Source organism: Lissotriton vulgaris, chromosome 5, assembly GCF_964263255.1.
Source record: "Lissotriton vulgaris chromosome 5, aLisVul1.2, whole genome shotgun sequence".
NCBI classification, from domain to species: domain Eukaryota; kingdom Metazoa; phylum Chordata; class Amphibia; order Caudata; family Salamandridae; genus Lissotriton; species Lissotriton vulgaris.
Genome location: NC_141693.1, coordinates 1,027,353,275 through 1,027,381,272, shown reverse-complemented (window position 1 = coordinate 1,027,381,272; position 27,998 = coordinate 1,027,353,275).

The following is a 27,998-nucleotide window of genomic DNA, read 5'->3' as shown; positions in this document are numbered from 1 at the left end:
CAGGAAGGAGAGCAGTCGGAAGCGGAAGGCGGCCATCTTTGTTAGAGGCACCGACCGCAGTAAGGAAGGTCGCATATCCCGGCGCTCCGGCAATAAAGAGTTTATTCTAAACATTTAACAGTGTGGTTGCACGAATTCCTTTATACAATGGCGAAGAGTGTTTGTTGACGGATCCCGCTCACCGCCTATATACCAGTGCAGCGCCGCTTACAAGGGAAAACGCCGGAGCGTGGCAGAGGTCCCGACCTGACACAGCAAAAGAGCGCGAAACGGCGCCGGCTCTTCACCTGAGCTTCAAAGACCAACAAGTAAGCAGTTGGTGCCATACCTAAGGGGGAACAAGCCAGGGGGAGTATTGAGTGCTTTGGTGCACGACAGGCACGAAGAAGACACCACTGTGCCAAATTCCTTGGTGCACACCACCCTGGGCTACAGCAGTGGCTGTGAGGAGGCAAGCAGAAGGCGGGCAGCAGAGGAGTGCAGACAGGGGACGCCTAGCCCTACCCATAGGAGTACCCCACCACAGGCTTAAGTGGAGGTGTGCCCGGCAAGCTGGCGGAGCGGCGATCAGACAAAGAAGCGCCTGGCTCTTCAGACCCAGCCAAGGGAGGCAACTTACAAGCCTTACCTGGTCCTTCTGAAAGGGGAAGTGGGGAAGATAGCGACGGCGATCGCGAGGACAGGGACGCAGCGGAGCAAACCACGCCAGGGAGTCCTCCCAGTCGGGCGATCCCAGCTACAGCAAACCAGAGAGGCATTCCCAAAATGGCCGTCCAGTCCTCCTCCCTCACCCAGCTGGTGCCATTCCTAACGAAGAGCGGAGAACCAGAAAGGCAATGGGAAGACTGGAAAAGGTACTTCTTGAACTATCTTGACGCCCTGGAAGAGGAAAGTGATGCCCCGTTTTCTAGCAAGAGGAGGAAGAAAATTCTGTTACACAACTTGGGCCCGGAAGGGATCAGAGTATACGACACCATAGTGAAAGTCGCGAGGGACGCCAACGATACAGACGTCTTCAGCCACGCCATAGCTGACCTTGACGCACATTACCGGCCGGTGGTGTGTGTCGCCATAGACAGATACAACTTCTTTCAAAGGAAGCAGAAGAGCAGTGAGTCTGTGGACGAGTATGTAGTGGCCCTCCAAAAGTTAGCCCTCTCATGCAAATTCGGCGCGCTGCACGGCGACCTAATCAGAGATCAAATCATCATGCACACATCCAGCACCCACGTCCAAGAAAAACTGTGGGTAAATGGGGACGCCCCTCTCAAAGAAATATGGGCTATGGTGAAAAAGGCCGAATTGTCCAAACGATGTGCATAAGCTGCCAAGAAAGAAACAGGGGGGTCGCAAACAGTGTGCAAGATAATGACGCCGGGGAAGAGTGAACGGCCAAAGCAGAGAGACCAGTCGAAGAATCAAGAGGGACGACGCCCAGCACCAACCAACCAAACAGACCAGAGAACGAGCAAAGGTGGGCGATTGAGCTGCTACCGGTGTGGGAGCACAGCGCATCTCGGCAACGACAAGGCGTGTCCGGCATTCAGGGTAAGGTGCTCATACTGCAATGTGTTTGGACACTGCGAGAAAGTCTGCCGCCGGAAGCCCAAGGGAGCAATGGTCAGATATGTCGACCAAGAGCAACAAGAGAATGTGGACAACCAAGAGGAAGATGACGACCTAGAAGAAGTCCTATACATTGATGTGCAGGTATTAGAGATGGAAGGGTCTGAGTCGGACAAGCCGAGGCTGGACATGCACATCGGAGGGATACCCATAGAGATGATTGCGGACAGTGGCGCTCCCATCTCCATCATACAGAGACGAGTGTGGGAGGAGAAATTTGTATCCAACATTGAGGAGGAACTACGTCCGATGGACCTGAGACCGGTCACATACACCGGACAGAAGATTCCCATGTTGGGATACTGCCCCCTCCTGTTCGAATTTAGGGGCCGCCACGCAAATTGCAAGCTATACATCGCAGAGAAGGGCCCATCTGTGCTAAGCTGGAAAGACCAGGGAGTGTTGGGAATACAGCTCAACCCAGGAGGCATTGAGAAAATTCTACTAATGGATAGGGAAGAGAAAGATGACGCGGAGTCATGGCACAGAGCACACCCCAAAGTCTTCAATGGACAAATCGGAGAACTAACCAAGTACAAACACCTCATAAAACTGAAGGAAGGAGCGAAACCTGTCGTTCATAAGGTTAGGAACATCCCGTTCCGTTGCAGAGAAGCAGTACAGAAGGAGCTGGACAGGCTAGAAGGAGAAGGAGTGATCAGAGCCATTGAGAGTGCCGAATGGCTTTCGCCACTGGTGGTGGCCCAGAAGCCCAACGGCAAAGTGCGGCTGTGTGTCGATCTCAGAGAACTGAACAAGAACATTGTGATCGACAAATTCCCTTTGCCCCGCATAAATGAGATGCTGGCGAAGACAAAAAACATCAAGTGGTTTTCCACCGTGGATCTATCGTCAGCCTACCACCAGGTGAAACTGCACTCATCATGTTGCCACCTCACGTCTTTCATCACGCCCTTCGGCTGCTCGAGTTCGTGAGAATGCCGTTTGGCCTAGCCTCAGCAGCAGCAGTCTTTCAGAAGATGATGCACAGGATTCTGAAGAACGTGGAAGATGTACAGTTCTTCCAAGACGATATCTTAGTCATGGGCAGAACCAAGCAGGACCACAACGAGAAACTACACAAAGTGCTGCGCACGTTACAAGACAATGGATTAACAGCGGAATGGACAAAATGCAAGTTCGGAGTGCAATCAGTCACCTACCTGGGTCACGAGGTGAGCGAAAAAGGGATAGAACCAAAGAAAGCCAACATGGACGCCATCCTGGATGCCCCCACTCCGAGCAAAAAAGAGGATGTTCGGTCTTTCCTGGGAATGGCCGAATACTACAGCAAGTTCATTCCTCACTTCGCAACAAAAACCCATCTCCTGCGCCAGCTGTTGAAGGAAAAGAACAAGTTCGTATGGAGCCAGGAGGAGCAGACGGAGTTTGACACCCTCAAACAGGAAATGGGAGCCGCTATTCCCCTGACAGGTTTTGACCCAACGGCAGCATCCATCCTAACTACAGACGCCAGTGACCGTGGTTTGGGAGCGGTACTGATGCAGCAGTCCAAAAATGGAGACATGTCGACAGTCAGCTTTGCCTCAAGATCACTCGCACCAAACGAAGAAAAGTTCAGCGTGATTGAAAAAGAAATGCTGGCAGTGGTTTGGGCCATGGAACGGTTTCGGCAGTACTTGTGGGGAGCGAAATTCCTGGTGAGGACAGACCACAAGCCTCTGGTCAAAGTGCTGACCTCCAGTGGACACGCCCACGCGACCCCAAGAATCGCGAAAATGACACTCAGACTACTAGACTATGTATATGAAGTGGAGCACATCCCGGGGCCGCAAAACAAAGTGGCCGACTTCCTTAGCAGAGCGGCAGCCATGGAAGAGGCGAACAACCTGGAGCAACATAGGTGGGAAGGATTTGTGGTAGCCACCATCCAGGAGACAGAGAATGTAATCAGTGCCCAGGAATGGGAAGAAGCCTATAAAGAGGACGACGACTTGGAGGCCATCAAGGGATACGTAATCCACGGGTGGCCGGAAAAGAGGCACCTCAGGGATGACCCTAGGAGATTCTGGGAAGTGAGAGAGGAACTGTCGTTGGCAGAGAGTCCGATATTCTTATTGCGAGGTGACAAAGTGATACCTCCGCGAGGCATTCTGAACCATTTGATGGCTTTACTGCATGAAGGGCACCAGGGTATCACAAAGACTAAGGCCCTTGCTAGACAAGCGTACTGGTGGCCGGCCATCGATGCTCAATTAGAACGATATGTGCGGCAGTGTGAGTCTTGTGCCAAGGCTGACAAGTCACAGAGCATGCTTAGGCCACCTTTGGGAAGGTTTCCAGTCCCGGACGGCCCTTGGGAAATGTTATCAGTGGACATAATAGGCCCCATCCTCAACAGTGTGGGTACACAGAAGTATGCCATAGTTCTCATTGATAGATTCTCCAAGTGGCCGGAGGTAGAGGTGACGGAGAACATTGACACGGAAGCAGTTGTGAATTTCTTGCGCTCCACGTTTGTCAGAGAAGGAATTCCGAAGGTTGTCACGTGCGATAATGGACCGCAATTTACCTCCGCCAAATGGGATGCCTTCACCGCCAGGAATGGGATAGAGGTCAAACATACGCCCATCTACCACCCTGCAGGAAACGGCCAGGTAGAGCGTTTCAATCGAGTGATCATGGGCACTATCCAAGCGGTGATAAATGATGGATTGGACTGGGAGAAAGAACTGGAGAAAATGATTTGGGCCTATCGGATCACCCCAGGGAGCACGGGCTACAGCCCGTTTAAAGTGTTAAGAGGAAGAGAAGCCTTCACTAGAGACAACTTGGCATGGAGAAAACTAGTGGTACAGAGCAAATGGTCACCTGCTGTGGTGAGGAGAAATCTGGAAAAAGCTCAAGAAACATACACAACGCACTTCAACAAGAAACGCAACGTGCAAGGAGCAGTACTGGAGAAGGGCGATTGGGTAAGGGTGAAACTAGCTGTTCTCAAGAAAAAGGGAGAGAGCAAATTCTCACCGCCTTTGCAAGTACTGGAATCCTACGCACGTTCGGCCTTACTCAGTGATGGGAAGGTATGGTCACAGGACAGAATGGCAAAGTGCAGCAAGATCATCAAGTGGAGTAATGAGGCAGAGGAAGGCGCAGAGTATGTAGGAGACGAGGGTGAAGAAGTATGTAACAGAAGGCGAAATGAGGAAGTTGAAGAAGGAATGCAGCAAGTGGAAGACAGGGAAGGTGAAGGTGGAACGAACGAGGGGACGAGGAGCTGGTGCAAGGAAGAAAGCAGCGAGGAAGTGATTGAAGGAGAGAGAGAAGGCGCTGGAAGAAGTCTGAACAGAAAGGAATGGGGAGAAGATGGCGTTGAAGCGGTGAGGACCAGAGCGGGAAGGACTGTAAAAGTACCGGAGAAGTTTAAAGACTTTGATATGAACTGGAAGTAAGGACTTTATTGTACATTTGTTTGTATTGGTTAAAAGGGGGGAGATATGTGGTGACGTTCTAGTTGTTCCGTCACCGGCGCTCCGGCAATAAAGAGTTTATTCTAAACATTTAACAGTGTGGTTGCACGAATTCCTTTATTACACCTTCCTGCTTCCGGCTCAACTGTCCACGAACCCCTGCCTGGCATTTGGGTCTGAGAAGCTGATTACGCTGCAGCCTATGGAATCGGGTTGACCCTGTCACCTTTTCCATGACACAAGCACACAGAAACCAACTTTCTGCTTGTGTACATTACCAAGTGCACACGGGCTGGGAACGATGCTGTTAAATAGAGGCAGTAAAGCTCTGACTTTGTGCGAGTTTTCAAAGGTTCTGCGATACCTAACCCTTTCACATCCCCTGCCAGGGCAGGTGGGACGCTTACCAGGCATCTGCAGGTTTTGTTCTCTCATTTTTGAACAGTGCTTTTTGTGCTGTGTTTGGGAATGGGGGATTGAGGCAGAAGCACTGAGCAGTCATTAAACATGATACGTGTGTCATTAACACACGGATGTGAGCTTTCCCCCTCTCAAAGCCAAAGGTTTTACATACCTCACTTCCTTGGCTGCTCAACTGGTGCTTGAAAACAAGGAGACACAAATTGTCGGAAACCACTAAGGAATGCTGTTTTTATTTTTTAATCTTGATCCACCCTACCCCCACATGTTAGACTCCAATATGTGAAATGAGTTCTCTGTGCAGCCAAGCTGGTCCTGCCAAGGCTTGTTGTGTCATGGTCTTTACTTGCATTGTGACATTTCTGTATTTGTAATGGAAAAATCAAACTGCAAGTAGCAGGAAGGAAAGGCATCAACGACGAGATGAACGAGCCCTGTCTTTCACCTCGGTTTCTCCGACCCTCTCTCGCTTTCTCCCACCCTCTCTCGCTTTCTCCCACCCTCTCTCGCTTTCTCCCACCCTCTCTGGCTTTCTCCCACTCTCTCTCGGTTTCTCCGACCCACCCTCGCTTTCTCTGACCCTCTCTCGCAAAGGGTTTTACCCATTTTTTGTGAATAGGAAAATGCGTTGAAACATAAGGGCCTTGCTGTTTATGGGTATGTAATGGCATTGAGCTATATAGAGGCCTAGAAAGCACACTTACACCAACTTTCTGCTTGCGTACATTACCAAGTGCCCACAGGCTGGGAATACTGGTGTTCAATAAAGGCTGTAAAACTCTGACTATGTGCGAGTTTTCAAAGGTTCTGCAATACCTAACCCTTTTCCCATCCCCTGCCAGAGCAGGTGGGACGCTTACCAGGCATCGACAGTTTTTATTCTCTCATTTTTGAGCAGTGCATTTTGTGCTGTGTTTAGGACTGGAGGACTGGGGCAACAGCACTGTCAGTGGCGGCTGGTGACATTTGAAAGTGGTAGGGCGTAACATGTATGGATAAGTGACCTGTGGTGAGCCTGCTGGGCGCTTTCACATGGTGCACCTTGAAAACAGATCCCGACAACCAATGCTGCACACGTTCATCTTTGGAGCACTACTTTCTGACACTCGATTCTCGGATGTGGCAGGGCTGGGCCCTAGCAGTGTCCATTAGCAGTGTCCTACCCCAAATAAAACCAGTGTACCTGGCAAGAGTCAGCCCAGTGCAGGGACTCACACTTTAGTAACAGCAGCATGGATTGTGGTAGTAACATCAAAGAACAAATCGAAATCTTTGTTTGATCACAAACTCCAAGAAAAAAAAAATAATTTATGGGTAATATCTAAAGTCTATACACTGAAAAACCCAAATCTTCATTCCCAATACAGCCAGAAGGGATGGCGGAAGATACCACATCCATATATTTTGGGAGTTGTAGCTTGCATTTTATACATACAGAAAATCATCAACAAGCTATACAGAAGGAGACACTACAGAAAAAATAGCATTGCTGCCGACTTAGCAACATTCTCACTTGCTCACAAGACTTATGTAATGCAAATTGTTCCCACTTCCACTAGCTTCCAACCGAACCAAGATCTACATTATGTTGTGTAAGGGCATGCTGGCTTCGCAACTTGGTGCTTTAGAATGAACAAAGTAGCACAATGCACAAAGTAAAAAACAAAAATCAAGATCAAGCAGAAAAATTCGTATCTACTGGCAATACAAGAAAGAAAGGGAAATGAACTAATTAAAAAGCCAGAATTCAAATTATTTCCTTACCTTGGCTTCCCGCGCTGACTCCCGACTTGAGTCCAGAGACTGCAGAGACTCCCGCCGTCCTGGATTTAGAATGCCGCAGCTGCGTCTGACGTGGTCGTGTGGGCTCTCGTCACTGAAGGCTGCAGGCAGCTCCCTCCCCTCCATGGCAGCCGGCGCTGATTGGTTCGGCCGGCTGCCCTAATCGCGTCATTTCTCCTAGTCTGCATCCTGCAGAACGGAGAGTGGGAGGTGACTTCGGGGAGCGGCTTGCCCACTGTTGCTAATACTGTCTGTTTGGACAGCCTCTCAGGCTGTCCAAACAGTCAGTATTAACAACAGTGGGCAAGCCACTACCCCAAGCCACTTCACCCTGCCCTGAGGCTCGAGTAACAAGGAAGGTCTGTTCTGCTGACTGCTTTCTCGCCGTGCGAGAAGGGCAGGCAGAAACAAATGGTAGTTATAAATAAATAATTACCATTTGTTTCTGCCTTCTTCTCGCACGGCGAGAAAGCAGGGGAGGCTGCGCCCAAACGCCCCAATGGTAGAACCGCCACTGAGCACTGTGCAGTCATTAAACAAACGTGTGTCATTAACACACAGATGTGAGCTTTCCCCCTATCATAGCCAAAGGTTTTACATACGTCACTTCCATGGTTTCTCAACTGGTGTTTGAAAACAGGAAGACACAAAGGGGCCGATTCCGGGCAGAAAACGTTCCGTCCGACTCAGACCAGGTATTCAGACCGACCGACACCGTCCGGCACCGTACAACACGTGTAGTACGATGCAAAGTCAGAGATTTACAACCGAGCCGGACGGAGGTAAGCCGTACGACCGAACCGTACGTAAACGAGCGATCCAGACGGAAAAATGACGGGATTCGCACTGCCCGACACGTACCTGTGGGGAAACAAGACCGACACGTACACGCGAAATCCGACGCGCAGTATGATGTAACGCGTGTGAAACGCGACCGAATCACACGAAGCACAAACAGCACGACCGATTCACACAGAAAACGGGGAGCCGAAGCAACCGAGTCCCCCGCGACCGAAATGTATGCCGCACATGAAAGGCATCAGAAAGTCAGTGTGAATGACCCGGAGAAGTCCGCACGAGCCAACAGGAGCGTCTGTCACGGTCGCTAAAACTTCTCCTTCATGACTACAAAACACAAATGAAAAAACTCAAAAAAAAGTACCAAACAAGCAATCCCAAAGTCAATAAATACAAAAAAAATGTGGGACAAAGACACTCCCACAACTCCACCCATATAAAGGCCACAAATTCCCTACCATGATCCTTTGCAATTCCCACAGACTGTCCAGCATAAAACAGCAGACACCAACCACAGACACACCCACAACTCATACACCATTTGCACCTCCCTAAAAGCACTCACAAACACACACAAAAACTCACACTCACTTACCCTCACTTGCACACACACACATCAATTCCCACCACCACCCATCACCATGCCCCCAAAGAAGAATCCAAAGTTCACAGACAGTGAGTTGGAAGTGCTGGTAGATGAAATCAGTTGTTTGGTACATTGGTATAACAGACCCCCATGTCCCAGAAAACCAAGATGTGGGAGAGGATCGTCGACAAGGTGAATGCCCAAGCACCAATGTTGCACACAAAGGACGACATTCAGAACATGTGGTATGATGTGCGCAGGAGGGTCAAGAACCTCATCCACAAGGACCAAGAGTTGGCTAATCGCACCGGCAGAGGCCCTCCTGCCAAACAAGTATACTTCCGGTCCTGGGAGGAGAAGGTGAGGCCATCCTACCACCAGGGAGCGTACATGGACTATCAGACATCCCAGAGCCTGGTGAGTACACAACCTATATACTCAAAATTGTTTGCCAATACACACACATCACTGGCAAGGGGACATCCAAACCATGCACCGTTAGCAAACCCGCACTAACAACAAGAGAATCATCCCTAGATGTGTATGCCAGTCAGACAAAAACCAAACCTCCCATCACATAGTAATATATAACTGCATCAGGACATGTACACACCTAACAACAAATAGTGCAAAAAAACGATGGATTTGGGCCCAGATCTTTGGACTGGGGTGAATGTGTGACATTGATCCACATTCTGTCCATCACCTGTTTTGTTTACAAATAGAGCAAGGCAGTGGCAGTAATCCAACTAACAAACACTGTCAGGCAATTTGCCACCACCAACACACCACACCACATGGAAGCTGACTGCAAGGAAGGAAATGTGGGAATGCTGGGGAAGTGAATGTAGCCAAAAACAAGATGGGAGTTGTAGTGACAGAAAATGCACCCCCACTCAATTGGCCGATCATCAACACTCAGAACCATGCTCACATCACAGGGAGTGGAAAAGAACTCACAAGATGACTAACACTGGGGACTGCTGTGTGGAGGATCAGCCCCTGCTGGGAGTTGTGGTCAAACAAACAGCAGGGCAGTACTGCCTGACATCCTGAAAGACAACTTGCCCTCCTTGCAATGGAAGCATGTTTCATGGTGGGATATCTGACTGGGTGGAAAGGAGGAATGGCTGCTCTGACCATACTTGATTTTGGAAAAGGGGGTGGTGATGGACAGAGTTTCTGAATGATGCAGAATACTCCTACCCAGTCAAGAGATCAGGGCTTAATCCATCCCCGTTTTTTAGCTCACTGCACCATCCCAGCTCAGAACCGGGCTACATGCAAATCAGTCTGTTCCTGTCTAAGCAGGTTTTGACACACACCCCTTAACACAAACTCCACACAACTCACCTAGGAAAATGCATTGCCTCACACTCTATTGAAATAGCCCACAAAGATCTACCACACTGGCTTCTGCTGTGGGGAGCACATGGCCATTTGAGTGACGTGTATCCAAACAAACACCAGGACACCACTGTCAGCCATCTTGTCTGCACAGGCTCACTCACTCACAGGGAAGCAGAGTCAACAGGAAGTAAGGCCGAGCATGCTGGGAAGGGGGTGTAGCCAATAGCATGATGGGAGTTGGAGTCACAGCACAATACCCCCCCCCCCCTCCCCCCATGGGCCAGCAAGCTCACCCTGAATCATGCACACCTCACAGGGAGTGAAAAGCCACTTACAAGATGTCTCACACTGGGCTCTGCTGTGGGGAGCACATGGCCATTTGAGTGACCTAAATCCAAACAAACACCAGGACACCACTGTCATCCATCTTGTCTGCACAGGCACACTCACTCACAGGAAAGCAGAGTCAGCAGGAAGGAAGGCCGGGCATGCTGGAAGGGGATGTAGCCAAGAGCATGATGGGAGTTGGAGTCACAGCACAATATCCCCCCTCCACATGGACCAGCAAGCTCACCCTGAACCATGCACACCTCACAGGGAGTGAAAAGCCACTTACAAGATGTCTCACACTGGGCTCTGCTGTGGGGAGCACATGGCCATTTGAGTGACCTGTAAACAACAGGACGCCACTGTCAACCATCTTGTCTGCACAGGCACACTCTCTCACAAGGAAGCAAAGTCAACTGGAAGGAAGGCCGGGCATGCTGGGAAGGGGGTGTAGCCAACAGCATGATGGGAGTTGGAGTCACAGCACAATACCCCTCCCCCCCATGGGCCAGCAAGCTCACCCTGAACCATGCACACCTCACAGGGAGTGAAAAGCCACTTAGAATATGTCTCACACTGGGCTCTGCTGTTGGGAGCACATGGCCATTTGAGTGACCTGTATCCAAGCAAGACCAGGACACCACTGTCAGCCATCTTGTCTGTACAGGCACACTCACTCACAGGGAAGCAGAGTCAACAGTCCTACCGCCGCCTCCCTACTTAACCGATGTGCTGGCGGGCGCGCAGCGGACGCGCGCAGCGGGGCGACGGTGGTGCGCCGGAGTCGTGCCAGAGTCCTGCACGTCTGCGCCCGTCCGCGACTGTACGCGGCCAAGGGCCAGTTCTTCTGTCTCGACGTGTCCAACATTAAGGATAACCTATTCCAAAAATACACTCTTGACCCTTAGGCCACCCCAATGCTAGTATGATACTCCTCTGTGCCCACAGCAAGCCCTTCTGACGTGCCCTGATTGTTCGCTGACACTCTCTTCGCTTCCCTCAACGTTAGATATCTCTGCATCCAATTTCTTACGAAAACCTATTCAGGAGCCCCCCTTCCCACACATTTAACTTTATCAGTTTAAATTGCAGGTCTCTCCCAAAACACAGTAGAGACGTTTTTGATCTTTTGAGCTCCTCCCAACCTGACTCCCTATTTCTTACGGAGACTTGTATGACGGACCATTCGGGTCCAGATATCGCAGGTGCTCTTCCTGATAGGTACACCTATACGGGTAGTAACAGAAGGGGTAAGGAGGGTGGAGGAATAGCTATTATTTTTAAAAGAGCCTTCTCTTGTAAGTGGGAGGATATTATTATTCCTAATTGTGAGGCTGGGCTGTTTAAGATACTTCTATCCCCCAATTTCACCCTTACATGTGCCCTGATTTAGCGCCCCCCCTGGCCCTGCCAGTTCTTGGGCTTCATCTCTTCAAAAGCATTTAGGGCCCGATGTAGGTAAATCCCATTTACCGATTTTGAAATACCGAATTTTACCGATTCGGTATTTCAAAATCGGTAAATGGGATGTAGGTCCCAACATCTGGATTCGTTACCGAATCCTTAACAATTCATTAATTACCGATTTGGTAAATACCGAATCGGTAATGCCCATTCATTCCTATGGGCTTTGAAGCCCATAGGAATGATTAGGCATTACCGATTCGGTATTTACCGAATCGGTAATTAATGAATTCACAAGGGTGCAGGGGGTATCACTTTGACACCCTCTAGCACCCCCAAAACGGGCATGTGTGCAATGTGGCACACAGACATGCCCTAAGGGCACGTCTGTCTGTCACATGGCACATGTGTACATGCACAGATGTGCATGTACACAGGAATCGGTATTTTACCATGGATTTGTATTCCATGGTAAAATACCGATTCTGTAAGCCATGTGCCAATGGAAAATTGGCTACCCACATAGCATTTTCGGTAATTTTACCGAATCGGTAAATATTACCGAATTGGTACTTATTACCGATTCAGTAATGATAACGATTCGGTAAAATTACCGAATAGGTGCACCTACATCTCCCTAGCCCTTTACCGATCGGAAGCGGACAAAAATCGGTATTTTCGGCCGATTCCGATCGGTAAAGGGCTACCTACATCTGGCCCTTAGCTCCTCTACTATTGAATGCGACTAACTTTTTAATTGTTGGCGATCTTAATGTTCACTTTAATGATAAAACCTGCCCTATCAGTACCAATTTGTTGTCTGATCTAGCAGCCATTAAAATTACCCTGCATAATTCGGGCCACACTCATAAGGCTGGTAATTTGCTCGACCCAATTTTCTCCAATCTAGAAGCAGTAATGTGTAAGTCTCCCTTACCTGTCCCGTGGTCTGACCACTTTATTGTAGAATTCTCCATTATGATTTACCAATCTTTCAACTCCCTTGCAACGGCTTCTACACCTAGAGTGACCCGCAATTGGAAGAATCTTGATTCCAACAAATTTAATTCAGTTTTGTTAAACTCTATGCCTCTTACTGAGGTTAGTAGCCTTGATCAAGAGGACGTCATTCACCACTGGTTTACTTCTGCTGTTAATACTTGTCTTCCACTTCGAAAGCAGACATTTAATGTACATCACCCCCCCTGCACCATGTTTTAATGACCTTCTAAAAAAGGAAAAAAACAGCTGTTAACACCTCGAGCGGAAGTGGCGCTCTGACTACGACCCTCACATTAAATTGCAATATAAAGCTGCTTTAACAAAATATCATTCCCTTTGCAAGATAGCCAGAACTGAATATGTTAACTCATCTATTCTAAATGCCCAAAATCGCCCCAAAGCCTTGTTTAAGGTTGTGCAGGAACTCTCTGGTGCCACTTGTCAACCTAAGGCCCCTTGTTTGGATGAAGCACAATGCGACTCCTTAGCAGACTTTTTTGTTTCTAAAATTGAGAATATATATGGTGACTTTGGTCCCCCTAACGTCCCCCCATTTCCCCCTGAGCTTATCATATCTACCACTCCGTGCGATCATCAGTCGGCGGAATCGGATATTACTGCCTGGGACCCCTTGACCCTTTCTACTTTACACAACATAGTTAAAAGTATTAAATCCAGTTCCCCTTTGGATCCCATCCCTCCCCAAATTCTGCTAACCCTAGACTCCTCCTCTCTTAAGCTCAAATTGGAGTTATTGAATACGTCACTCAGGGAGGCCGCGGTCCCCAATTCTTGGAAACACGCAATGGTTATACCGTTGCTGAAAAAGGCCAATGCAGATCCAAATAACCCCGCCAATTTCCGTCCAAATTTGCTTCTTCCAGTCTATTCTAAGATTCTGGAAAAGCACGTAAATAAACAACTCACCAACTACATTGAATCTCGTAATATTTTACATCATTCAAAATCTGGCTTTCGCTCGGGGTTTTCTACAGAATCTACTATTTTAGGAGTCTCTGAAACCATTCGTCATCTGGTGGACAGAGGGGAGACCGTGGCACTTATTCTACTAGATTTAAGTGCTGCATTCGGTACGGTCTCCCACCCCACTCTCGTTAACATCCTCAATACTTCTGGTATCACTCATTCTGCCCTTGGATGGCTTACCAGCTTTTTGTCTGATCGGACGTTTCAAATCTTCTCAGCTACTTCTGCGTCCAAAATCCACAATTCAGCATACGGTGTTCCCCAAGGTTCGATCTTGAGCCCCCTTCTCTTCAATTTGTATGTCAGACCCTTGGATACTATTGCGGAGCAAGCGGGGCTCTCCATATATTCATATGCAGATGACACACAGATCATCTTCTCACTCTCCACCATCCATCACTCCACTACATCCTCCCTCTGCTATGGTCTCAACAACATTGCCTCCTGGATGCATGACAACAAGTTAAAATTGAACGGAGGGAAAACAGAACTTTCTCTGTTTAGTAACAACACCGCCTTATGGGGACCCTCTCATTGGCCTGCTCAAATGGGCACCCCTCCTAACCCATCTAAAACAGCTCGCAACTTGGGCATCATTTTGATGACCAGTTGTCCATGGGGCAACATGTTGTTAGAGTCTCTTCCACTTGCACAACTATTCTCAAAGGGTTGAAGAAAATCACATGGATGCTTCCTTTGGACACCCAGAAAACCGTAATCCAGGCGCTAATAACATCTCGCCTGGACTATGGTAATGTTCTTTTTCTGGGGGCGGGCAAAGAGGTAATCCGTAAATTGCAGACGGTTCAGAACATGGCAGTCCGTCTGCTATGTAAACTACCCTACACGTCTTCTACCTCCCCTTCCCGCCGTAGCCTTCATTGGCTTTGCATTGATAGTCGCTGTAAATTTAAGGCACTCTGTTTTATACACAGAATTAATACTGGCAAGGTCCCTCAATATCTGAGATCTTTGATTCATCTGTACTCTCCCTCCCGCACTCTTCGTTCATCCAATCAACACAAACTCCAGATTCCCAGGATTAGGAGAGCCAGAATGGGTGGTCGTTCTTTTGCTTTTCTGGCCCCATCCCTGTGGAACTCTCTCCCTCTACCCCTTCGGATTGAACCTAATTACCTAAAGTTCCGCAGGGATCTAAAAACTTGGTTATTCAATCAATAAACTATTTCGGCAGGCACACCTCCCTTGTTGGTTTAGTGCCGGGAAACCTCCGGGTAGCTGCGCGCTCTATAAAATTAAATATATTAATAATAATAATAACAGGAAGGAAGGCTGGGCATGCTGGGAAGGGGATGTAACCAAGAGCATGGTGGGAGTTGGAGTCACAGCACAATATCCCCCCCTTCCACATGGGCCAGCAAGCTCACCCTGAACCATGCACACCTCACAGGTAGTGAAAAGCCACTTACAAGATGTCTCACACTAGGCTCTGCTGTGGGGAGCACATGGTCCTGTTGTGAACTGAGTACAAATAAACTACAGGGCACCACTGACTAACATCCTGAGAGCCAACATACACACTGCAAGGGTGGGATGTTTCATGGTGGGAGAACTGGCCTGGGGGGAGAAAGAGGTCAGGATTTCAGACAAAAAACAAACAAACTCTCTATTCACACAAAGTCTCAGCTAAACACACATTGCACAAGTGGGACAAGTCACTCCCAAACATAATGGGCTGGTAAGATGGCTGACACATGGCCATGAGTAAAGATGTGCCAGCAAATCACCCACTTGCACTGGCCAACCCAAACACGAACACACTCACAGCCATTGCAACTGTATTTCAACCAACACGGTCTGGGGATGCAGTGTCCTGGGGGCCTCCTGGCCTGGCTGTGAAGGTGTGTTCTGCACATGACAACTGTGGAAAGTCTGACAGACTACATAGCACAAAACACACTGGAACGCACAGACATCATTGGCAGGGGTCACCTGACAGTGAATGGAATGGACACAATAATATAGCTGACACTGTAGCATGGTGTCCTTCACACAAGGTGCTGTACTGAGCTGAATTCCACCCCTACAACGTTCTGCGGCGTATGCATACTGCATTAAACACACCACTCACTGTCATGGACACTGTAGACACAAGGACCAACCTGAACTGCATTGGAGGAGACATGCTACACACACACGACGGCCCACACTCCCATGTACATGGAAAAGTCAGAGCGCTACTGTGCCCAATCCCAATCCCCATGGAGGACAGTGAGCAGATAAATCTAGCCTGCTCGTACTAAACTCAGCAAACACATCATTAGCTACGGCAAAATCACAACCCATTTCAAATGCAACGTGAACTAGTAACGCAGACACCAACATAGATCCACAAAAGAGATCTCGGGCATACTGGACTATGACCATGTTGTTCACACACACCGATGGGACGCACAAAGACTTGCTAGCACTGACAACACACATGCCCCAATCCAGAAACATATCTGAAGTGGAATTGTGCGTATGTCACAGTTAAAGGACTAATATTGACAGGGATGACACACCTGTGGTAGGCACGTAATGGGCCCTGAGTAGCAATGGCCATGTACAGTCAATCAATATATGAGCTGGGCATGCACACACCTCCACATGCAAATTGAAATGTTTCAGGTTGGCAGGACAATGTGCTTTAACTACATCAACCTCTGTCTGTGACAACATAGGACAATGCAATGCCCAGGCATGCACCCTGACGTACAGTCACAACTGTCATGTGTATGAACCAGGGATGCCTGTATATACCTAACATACATTGTGTGTCTCTTCCCAACACAGCTGATGCTGAGGACATATCAGCCAATGAAGAAGAGTCCCAGTCCCAGGCTCCGGTGGAACATCAGCTCCCTGGTGTGAAACAGTCTCTGTCCTCTTTGGATGAAGAAGGACCTGGCACCTCCGGTGTGAGTCGTCCTGCAGCACCAGCAAGACCATCATCTGCACCCAGCCCTCCAAGATCTGGCAACAGACACACCACCACTGATGACACAGACAGACCACGGACACAGGATTTCACCAGCACAGGGACCCAGCCCACCCGGGAAGCAACAGACATCAACAACCGGACTGACTCCCAGGGGGGCACAGGGTCATATGTGCGTGCCACTGCAGGTCTGGACCATGTGGCTAGGGGTAGTAGGCAGAGGTCATGCCTTGCAGAGGGGACTGAACTGCATGATGACCCCCATACGGTACGGTTCCAGGTTACCACCACAGAGGTCAGCCAGGTTGTGGGGATCCTCAGGGACATACAACAGCAGCAGGCTGCCCATCATGCCCGCTTGGAGACACATATGTCTCGCATAGAGTCCAAGTGGGACACATTGGAAGAACTGACAGGGGTGCATAGGGACATTTTGACATGCCTCCGCCAGATTACCACCAACATGTCCACACCTCCCTGTGTGCCCACAACATCTGGTGCTGCAACATCTGCAACTGCCACAGGGAGAGAGGATGACTCTGGCGGAGAGTCCTCTGCACAGCATCACACTGCACTTGAGGGTCCCCCCAGGAAGAAGAGGGGTTGTCCAAAGAAGGGCAAGTGTGACAAAGATCGCCATGCACATCCCCCAGGAACCCAACGCCTGTTCTGGAACTTTTCATTTGTGTGCAAACTGTTCACCTTGTCGAATGCTACTCAACTCTCCCACATGACCTGGAGGGTTTCAGTTGTCTGATGTATCAGATGACTGTGAACTTTACTCTGGACATTTCATCTACCAACACTTCCTACTGTAAATGTAAATGTAAATGTAGGTATACTTATATAGCGCGACCTGTCACCACAAAGGGCATCCTGGCGCTTGCCTAGGGAACCCGTCCTGGTATTCCCCTGTGAGAGGCCCCGGCAGGGTATCCACAAGGTGAAAGCCAGGCATCCCGCCGCGAGGGGCCGTTGTGGAGATTAAGCAAGCTATTGCCCAGAGTCGCAGAGCATGAACCCGTGAGTCGAGAAGGCACCGGAGCGAGAATTATCGAGACCGTGGAATTTTTAGCCCAAGACCCGCCGAGGCGGGGAATTGAACCCTGGTCCAGGGCCGATCTCAGCTTCCGGGTCTGCCGCCTCTAACCCCTGAGCCACACTTCTCCACTCATCTGTGAACTTTAGATTCCAACCCATTGTACAGCACCCACCATCCCGTGCACTTTACTCACACATGCTTGCTAATAAACTCACAAATACACAATACTTGCCTCTGTTGTCATTCCAATGTAGCTTTTGTCATGGAGAAGATTATATGCTAAATGACACTGTGCATGCTAACTGCTACAGCAATGTAAACTCCATCATGTGGGTAAGGATGATGTGACACATATGAGGGAGACATTCCACTAGGGCACCACTAGGTCAACACATACACACCATGCCCATCTGACCCATCTCCTGCACTGATGTTGCCAGGAAATACAGTTGGACGCACACACACCACACCTATCCGAAGTCAGTGGTAAGTAACCCACAGGTGCAGTAAGCAAATGCCAGCCAGATGTGTGGAGAAAAACAACCACATCACAAAGTGTAGCAACAGTTTACTACACTTGTGCAACATGTTGACTACTCAACAAATGCAGGGCAAACCCACATGGAAATGGACACACAGTCACCAAGTCTTGAAGACATGAAGTCCAGGGGTATAGGGCACATCACTTGTAGTGAAACAACTACTTTCACCCTGGAAGTAGAATCTGTGTGTCGGGGTCAGAGTTGAACAAACTACAGCCAAAGAACCCTGTGAAGGACAGACATGAGACACAGTCAAAAGCACAGAAGACAAAGGTAGAACTGCAATACACATGCCAAAAATCTGTCACAAGATATACACACAAAACCAAGAAAGCTTGTCAACACTGTTGGGGAGTACAGGCAACCTGTAAGGACACATCACTGCATGCATCCAGTCAAATAGCACATAGCCACAGTAAAACAGCAATAGAGCACCACCAACACATATCGGGCAAAGTCAAGACAGTGACATAACATCCCTGTACATTTACATTCAGCTGAAGAAGTTGTTGATGAGCTGTGTGCGGACATCACCCTCCTCATCATCATCACTAGCATCGTGGCCCAGGCCAGGATCCTCCACTGGTGGCGGATGTTGGTCATCGTCCTCCCAGATGAGAGGCAATTTCTCCCGCACTGCCAGGTTGTGTAGCATGCAGCAGACTAGGATGATTTTGCACACCTTTTCAGGGTCATATGAGAGGGCTCCTCCTGTTTTGTCCAGGCATCTGAAGCGGCTTTTCATGATTCCAAATGTCCGCTCGATCACTCTTACGGTCCGACCATGTGCCTCATTGTAGCGCATCTCGGCTGGTGTCACAGGGTTCCTGAGTGGTGTCAGCAACCACGGCATGTTGGGATATCCAGAGTCACCTACAGACAGACAAGTGCACATTAGATGAGTACAGAGAGAGGGTGGAATACAACATTGCACAACACATACAATGGTAAAACGTCAGCACACACCGACAAGCCAGGCACGTTGGTTCTGCATCTGTGTCATCAGCATCGGATACGACTACTCCTCATTACGTAGGCATCGTGTGCAGATCCAGGGAAATGGACGCACACATATTAAATGGTCATATCCGACAGACATACCACCAGAGCATTGATTGAGTGGAAATGTTTCCTGTATGTCTGCTCATGTGCCTGTGGTGGAACCAAAGCCACAGGTGTCCCATCAATGGAGCCAATGACATGTGGCATCCTCCCCAGGGCACAGAAGCCACTCTTGATGTCAGGAAGTTGCCGTGGGTTAGGGAAATAGATGCAGTAGTTCAAATAAAGGAACATTGCCTCCAACACATCTCGTAGCACACGGCTGAACATGGTCTGTGACATCCCACCAGCAGACGCCACAGTGTGTTGAAAGGTACCGATGGCAAAGAAGTGTAGAGCTGCCATGACCTTCACCTTGGGGGTCAGCGCTGTAGGGTATGTCTGGACAGGTTGCAAATGTGGGTCCAACCACACCACCAATTCCTCAATGAGCGGCCTGGTGAAGCGGTAGCGTCAGACGCAGTCACGTTCCACCATGGCTGCAAGGTCAGGGAACGGTCTATGGACAGCTAGTTCCCTGCAGCACATAGGTGAGCAAAGAAAAATTGTCATTCCCCACACCTCTGTGGCATTCACCATACTCAACACACAAGTACTTGGTGTGTGTGCCGTTGTGTATGGACACATATGTCATCAACGTGCCCATCATCTAACATCTCAGTTCAACATGTGTACACAACAAGTTCAATGTTGTGCCATGGCAAATCACCAGGCTGTGTCACATAACCTATATACTGTGGCCACGGATCAAGCACACACCACAGTAACAAGTGAGGACAGATGTGTGCCTGGCATCACAGCTTTCAGAAGGTAGATTCCCATGGACCCTGGATTGACACATGGACACTGACATGACATGGTGTATCATGGACATGCCAATAAACAACAATGACTCCCACAGGTAGTGGCCCCTGTTGTCTCTGCAGGACATGTGAGACACACACACACACAAACTCCATCAATGTTGATGCACACACCACATGGATGTGGAGACTGTCTACCAATGGGCACATGGAATCTCAGATATCTGAAACACAACATGCACACAGACTGTATGTACTGTATGTACATCACAATTGCGGCAAAGGGTCACTCTGTGATGTACATGTCATCCCACCGATGACTCGTGTGGTATGTGACATGACATACACATATGAACACAGGAGATGTGACTATGCCACATGCTCTGAACTGACCAGGTGCACATCACAGTGGTCATGTGCACAACACACAAAGGATTCTGTCCCCATGAACACGTGCATAGCCAGGGAGAGGCTGCCCCCAAGTGCCACCCAACAAACCACATGTTGACCCACACACACACACACACAGGTAATGCAGCCTTATCTGACTTAGTATACAGTGTGGTAAAAAAGGGGATGATGATGGACGGAGCATATGAACCAATCAAACACTCACAACCAGTCAAAAGATCTGGGTTTAATCCATCACTGTTCTTTAGCCCACTCTGCCACCCCAGTTCAGACATGGCTATATGCAAATCAGTCTGACCCTGTGCCTCATGGGAACAGTCCAGCCCCAACTGCCAAGCCATGTCTTCCCTGGACCGGAAACAAGCTTCCGAGGACCGGTTTCTGGCATTGCAGCCTTCTTCAGCCCGGCTTGCTTGAATCCAGTGGCACCGTGAGCAAGGGGCTCACGTCTGAGCATACTCTGCCACACTTATGGCGGCCAAAAGCGGTACAAAAGGGGTGGTGATGGACGGAGCATCTGAACCAATCAAACACTCACACCCAGTCAAAAGATCTGGGTTTAATCCATCACCAATCTTTAGCCCACTCTGCCACCCCAGTTCAGACATGGCTATATGCAAATCAGTCTGACCCTGTGCCTCATGGGAACAGTCCAGCCGGAACTGCCCAGCCATGTCTTCCCGGGACCGAAAACAAGCTTCCGAGGACCGGTTTCTGGCATTGCAGCCATCTTCAGCCCGGCTTGCTTGAATCCAGTGGCAACGTGAGCAAGGAACTCACGTCTGAGCATACCCTGCCACACTTATGGCGGCCAAAAGCGGTACAAAAGGGGGTGGTCATGGACTGAGCATCTGAAGCAATCAAACACTCACACCCAGTCAAAAGATCTGGGTTTAATCCATCACCGTTTTTTAGCCCACTCTGCAATCCCAGTTCAGACATGGCTATATGCAAATCAGTCTGACCCTGTGCCTCATGGGAACAGTCCAGCCCGAACTGCCAAGCCATGTCTTCCCTGGACCGGAAACATGCTTCCGAGGACCGGTTTCTGGCATTGCAGCCTTCTTCAGCCCAGCTTGCTTGAATCCAGTGGCAACGTGAGCAAGGGACTCACGTCTGAGCATACCCTGCCACACTTATGGCAGCCAAAAGCGGTACAAAATGGGGTGGTGATGGACGGAGCATCTGAACCAATCAAACACTTACACCCAGTCAAAAGATCTGGGTTTAATCCATCACCGTTCTTTAGCCCACTCTGCCACCCCATTTCAGACATGGCTATATGCAAATGGGTCTGACCCTGTGCCTCATGGGAACAGTCCAGCCCGAACTGCCAAGCCATGTCTTCCCTGGACCCGAACCAAGCTTCCGAGGACCTGTTTCTGGCATTGCAGCCTTCTTCAGCCCGGCTTGCTTGAATCCAGTGGCAACGTGAGCATCACCATCCCCTTTTGTACCGCTTTTGGCCGCTTTTGGCCGCCATAAGTGTGGCAGGGTATGCTCAGACGTGAGTCCCTTGCTCACTTTGCCACTGGATTCAAGCAAGCCGGGATGTTTTTCAAAATGCGCGCCGTACAGCAGTGGACTGAGCCGTGCACACGGACTGCCTATTGAAGATTATGGAGACGGGTATGTGTTGTTTTTCACAATGCGTGCCATACAGCAGTGGACCGAGCCGTGCGCAAGTACTGCCTATTGAAGATTATGGAGATGTGTGCGTGTTGTTTTTAAAGTGCGCACCGTGCAGCAGTGGACCGAACCGTGCACACGCACTGCCTATTGACTGTCATGGAGATAGACGCGTATTTTGAACTAAAACTAAACTGATCGTGTGCATCAAATACAGTTGGCTCAATACAACAATGTTGCAAACTCAATGTTGTAATGATTTTTAACATTTGAACGATGCGGAAGGCGTGTAAGAGTCGTGCAGTTAAAGGGATTGGGCAAAATCATAAGATGCAAACACGTTGTACCTATCACTTTGAATGCATGGGACAGAGCGTGCCTCTGAAGCATAGATATAAGGCAGTCTGGTACCCTGAGAGCTCACTTGCCTGCACTACATGCTACAGATCTACAATTCTCTGCTACCACTGCTGCTGTCTCTGCATCCTCTGGCTACTGCAATGGCACGTACTCTGGAAATGGCCCCAGCCTTCACAGAGGAGGAGAACCGGGCCCTGCTGGACGGGGTCCTTCCACAGTACAGCAAGCTGTATGGGAAACCATGGGAGCAGAAAAGTGTGCAGTCCACTGCCTTCCTAATTGTGCATGTTGTCTGACTACCAGTACTAGCAGTGTGTACACCAGTGGCTAGCATGCTCACTGAGTAGTTTCCACCCCCAAAGTGCGTAGTAACATGCACTGAACAGGTACAGTGCAGTCACAGTGCATCTTTTTCTTCCCAGGCAATGTTTCCATGTTGTATTTTCTGGACAACTGTTCATAGCTATAGTTGCACTACCTGTGTCCATCATAGGCCTCTGTGATGGAGATCTGTAAATCAAACTGTGTAATGCACCAATGTGTTGCATGTGTACTTATGGCCTTTTCACTTTGTCATACTTACAAGTTGATGCCCACCAGAAGCAGGAAATCTGGTTGACCATCGCCCGGGCAGTCAGATCTGTGGGGGTCTACAAACGCCGGATGCGCAACTGCCAGAAGAGGTGGCAGGACCTTCGTATCTGGATCCGGAGGATCGCAAGGGTCCAGCTGAAGCTGTCGCCTCCTCGCAGGAGGGGCGGACCCCGGACCATGACCCTCCAAATGCTCCGGATTCTGACGGTGGTCTTCCCTTACCTGGATGGGCAGCTGAAGGCCAGACAGCAGCAAGGAGGGGGTAAGTGCTGTCCTTGTCAGGGAACTATGTCTCACATGCTCTTTGCACTCCTTTAGCCTGGTTACACTTCCACAGTACGTCTGTCTTGTAGTCCAGGACTCATGTCCCTCACTTGTGTCATGCCCCATCCTCATCTCATTCACAGGTGTAGCCCAAATAGTCTGTGACTAAGGTCACTTGGGTACTGCGTACTTTTAGTTACCTGAGGTAGAATTTTGGGCCAGCATCCGTTACAGCAACTTTGTTGTTGTCTTAATGGGTGGTACAATTGCTCACACAATGCCTGTAATCTGACATGTACTCAGTGTGTGCCTTTGACACGTGTTCCTAATGCTGCTTTGACTCACCACATGTTTGAGGTATTTGCCACACACCCATGATGCAAGAGAGACCAATGTTGGAGCCTCTGACGGTTGTACATCATGTGTGTAACACATGCATAGCCACCTGCCTAGTGTTCAGGGTAATACCATGTTGCACATGCACAAGGACAGTAATGCCTACTCCTGCCAGCGAATGCTCTATGTTCTCCCACTCCCATGTGTCAGCTTACATATTGGGCATTGTGAAAAGTGCCTTCATGTGTCGGGCTCTGTGTTATTGTGGTGTGGCCTCGCTAAGTGGACTGCTGGAGGGGTTTTAACAGTTTGAGGTGGGCAGCCATCTGAGATGGGTCTATAGGTTCGACATATTGTTTCATACATAGGTGTATGCAACATTGCGGTGCAGGCTGTTTTTGTTGAGTCTCATCTGACTGTGAAGTGCACATGTGTAAGGATTCTTGTTTTCAGTCACTGTAAAGTCTCATTTCTTTAATGTGTGATAATCTGAGTCCTCATGATGTGGGTGGCAGAGGGTGAACATGTGCACTTGTCATCTACAGAGCTTGTATTCCACAAAGACCTTTCATTGTTCCAAAGTGCTGACAGACGCTTTGCTCCCTGCTGCCTGATTGCCCTGATTGAGCGCCTCGAAGTGCACGCAGCGCCTGGTATCGTTCACATTGATTTTTTGCCTGCTGCCTGCTTGCCCTGATAGAGCGTATTTAGCGCCTGATATCGTTTGCTTGCCTTTCATAATTTCTGTACATTGGCCTTGCATTGCGGGGAAGGTAAAAAGTGCCTGCACAGTGTTTAAATTATTTCTGTACCTTATCTCGCACTCCGGCTGTGCCCCAGTTTCGTTTCAGGTACCGGGCTGTCATTTTGTGGAGTGTTTGTTTACCTCTGTGAGCCCGTGTCTCCTCCCAGCTCCCGCCTCCCAGCTGCCCCTCCCACGCTCCTCCCCCCTCCACTCTCCATTTAAGGCAGATGCACCAACGTGCAGCGCCCACGCGCTACGGCCGCGCCGAAGGTGCGCCAAAGGTAAGCCCGTCTACGCCCTTCCGCGCCTGGACCGCGCCCAGCGCCAGACCCCCTGGCCCCCACGTCTCCCTATCCTCTAGAGTCACTTATGATGCCGCTACTCTCCTCGCCCTCAACCCCGGACGCGCACCACAATGCTGCGAAGCTACCCCAGGAGGTACCCACGGCCCTTTTGTCTGCCTCTCCTGCAAGTTCAACTGCCTCAGGACCCTCACCAAACCCACTTCCTCCTCTCACAGCTCCGAACCCAACCGCCTGAACTGCATCCTACTAAACACCCGCTCGGTCCACAGACATGCAACAGAACTCTGGGACCTAATCGACACTGCGTCACCTGACATCGCCTTCCTCACTGAAACATGGATGAACGCTTCCTCTGCTCCCGACATCGCCATACCGGACGCTTACAAGATTATTCGAAAAGACCGCACCAATCAAACTGGTGGAGGCATCGCCATCGTCCACAGAAATACCATCAAAATCACAACCAGCTCTGAGGACAATCTTGCAAACGCCGAACATCTCCACTTTCAGATCCACACCGACCCCAGAACCACCCTTAGAGGCACCCTCATCTACAGGTCCCCAGGTACCCGCACTCAATTCAGCGATGACATCACTGACTTCGTCAGCCCACATGCCCTCGCCTCCGAGAACTACATTCTTCTAGGAGACCTCAACTACCACCTTGAAAACACACTCGACAGCAACACCACCACCCTTCTGGACAACCTGGCCAATCTCGGACTCAAACAACTTGTTGAAACCCCCACTCACACAGCCGGACACACACTCGACCCTATCTTCACCTCCAGCAAGCACATCTCCTTTGATCGCACTACAGCTCTCCACTGGACTGATCACAGCTGTGTTCACTTCAGCTACATAACCACCCTGACCCACAACCGTCCACAACCCATTCCCCGAAGAAACTGGAACAAAATCACCACTGACCAACTCCTCACATCACTCAACCAAAACCCTCCCACCCTAGCAACGGACCCAAACCAAGCGGCCACCAACCTCAGGCAATGGATTACCCACAGTGCGGACGAATTAGCTCCTGTGAAAAAGCCCCAGCTGAAATCAGCCAACAAAAAGGCTCCCTGGTTCAATGATGAACTTAAAAAATCCAAGAAGCTATGCCGCACCATGGAGAAGAATTGGAGAAAAAAACCCAACCTCAGACAACATGGCCTCCCTCAAGACAGCCACCCGCAAACACCACCAACTGATTCGATCCGCCAAGAAATCAGCATTCAAGGATCGTCTCGACAACAATTCTCACAACAGCAAGGAACTCTTCAATATCGTCAAAGAACTCACTAACCCCACCGCAGCATCCAACGACATCACTCCCTCCCAAGACCTATGCGATGCGCTATCCTCCTTCCTCTACAACAAAATTGCCGACATCCACAACAGCTTCAAGAATACTCCCAGTGATCAACCCGCCCCACCCCCTTCAGATCCCACTCCTCCAACCAACAACCTCAGCGCCTGGAACCCAATCACCACTGAAGACACCATTCACCTCATGAACTCAATCCACTCTGGCTCGCCCTCTGACCCCTGTCCCCACCACAACTTCAACAAAGCTAACTCCATCATCGCACCCCAACTCCGCGATGTCATCAATTGCTCTTTTAACTCTGCCACCTTTCCAAACATCTGGAAGCACGCCGAACTCAGCGCCCTTCTGAAAAAACCCACAGCAGATCCCTCAGAACTGAAAAACTACCGACCCATATCCCTCCTCCCTTTCCCGGCCAAAGTCATCGAGAAAGCCGTCAACAGCCAACTCGCCGCCTTCCTTGAATCCAACAACTCCCTTGATCAATCTCAATCCGGATTTCGGGCCAAACACAGCACCGAAACCGCCCTCATTGCAGCGACCGACGACATCCGAACACTCCTGGACAACGGAGAAACAGTGGCCCTCATCCTACTCGACCTATCCGCCGCTTTCGACACAGTCTGCCACAGCACCCTTATACAACGCCTCAGCAACATCGGCATACAAGGAAAAGCCTTGGACTGGATCATCTCGTTCCTAGCTGGGAGAACTCAGAGAGTCCGACTTCCCCCATTCTACTCAGAGGCCACCGAAGTCATCTGCGGCGTACCTCAAGGATCCTCACTCAGTCCCACCCTCTTCAACGTCTACATGAGTCCTCTCGCCTCTATCGCGCGTCATCACAACCTCAACATCATCTCTTACGCCGACGACACCCAGCTAATCCTCTCCCTCACCAAAGACCCCAACACCGCCAAAACCAATCTTCACGAAGGCATGAAAGAAGTAGCCGAATGGATGAAACAGAGCCGCCTAAAACTCAACTCAGACAAAACGGAGGTGCTCATCCTAGGATCCTCCCCCTCAGCCTGGGACGACTCCTGGTGGCCTTCCGCTCTGGGCACAGCACCCAAACCCACAGACCATGCACGTAATCTTGGCTTCATTCTAGACTCCTCTCTCTCAATGTCCAGACAAGTCAACGCCGTCTCATCCTCCTGCTTCAACGTCCTTCGCATTCTCAAAAAGATCTTCCGCTGGATCCCCCTCGAGACAAGAAAGACTGTCACCCATGCACTGGTCACGAGTCGACTAGATTACGGCAACACACTCTACGCCGGAATTACAACAAAATTACAGAAAAAACTCCAGCGCATCCAAAACGCGTCAGCGAGACTCATATTAGACATCCCGCGTCTAGAGCACATCACCGTACACCTAAAAGACCTCCACTGGCTTCCCGTCAACAAAAGAATTACTTTCCGCCTTCTCACCCACGCACACAAGGCCCTTTATAATCTAGGACCCGAATGCCTCAACAATCGACTGCCCTTCTACAATCCCACCCGCCAACTAAGATCATCCAATCAAGCCCTCGTCGCAGTCCAGCGCATCCGAAAACGCACCATGGGTGGCAGATCCTTCTCCTTCCTAGCTGCCAAGACCTGGAACTCACTCCCCACCCAGCTCCGCCTTAATCAGAACCACATTTCCTTCAGAAAAGAACTGAAAACCTGGCTTTTCGACAAATAACGTACCCCTCCCTCTAGCGCCTTGAGACCCTCTGGGTGAGCAGCGCGCTATACAAATTCCTGAACTTGAACTTGAACCAGACAGGCCTGTGCCATGGCATTCAACTTGTAAACGTCTGATTCGGCAGTAGTGTCAGCTGTCCTGCATGTACCCAATTGTCGCGTTGACTATCAGGACATGAGAACATCATTGTGTCTGGTGATGGAAGCATATCCCGCATATCGAC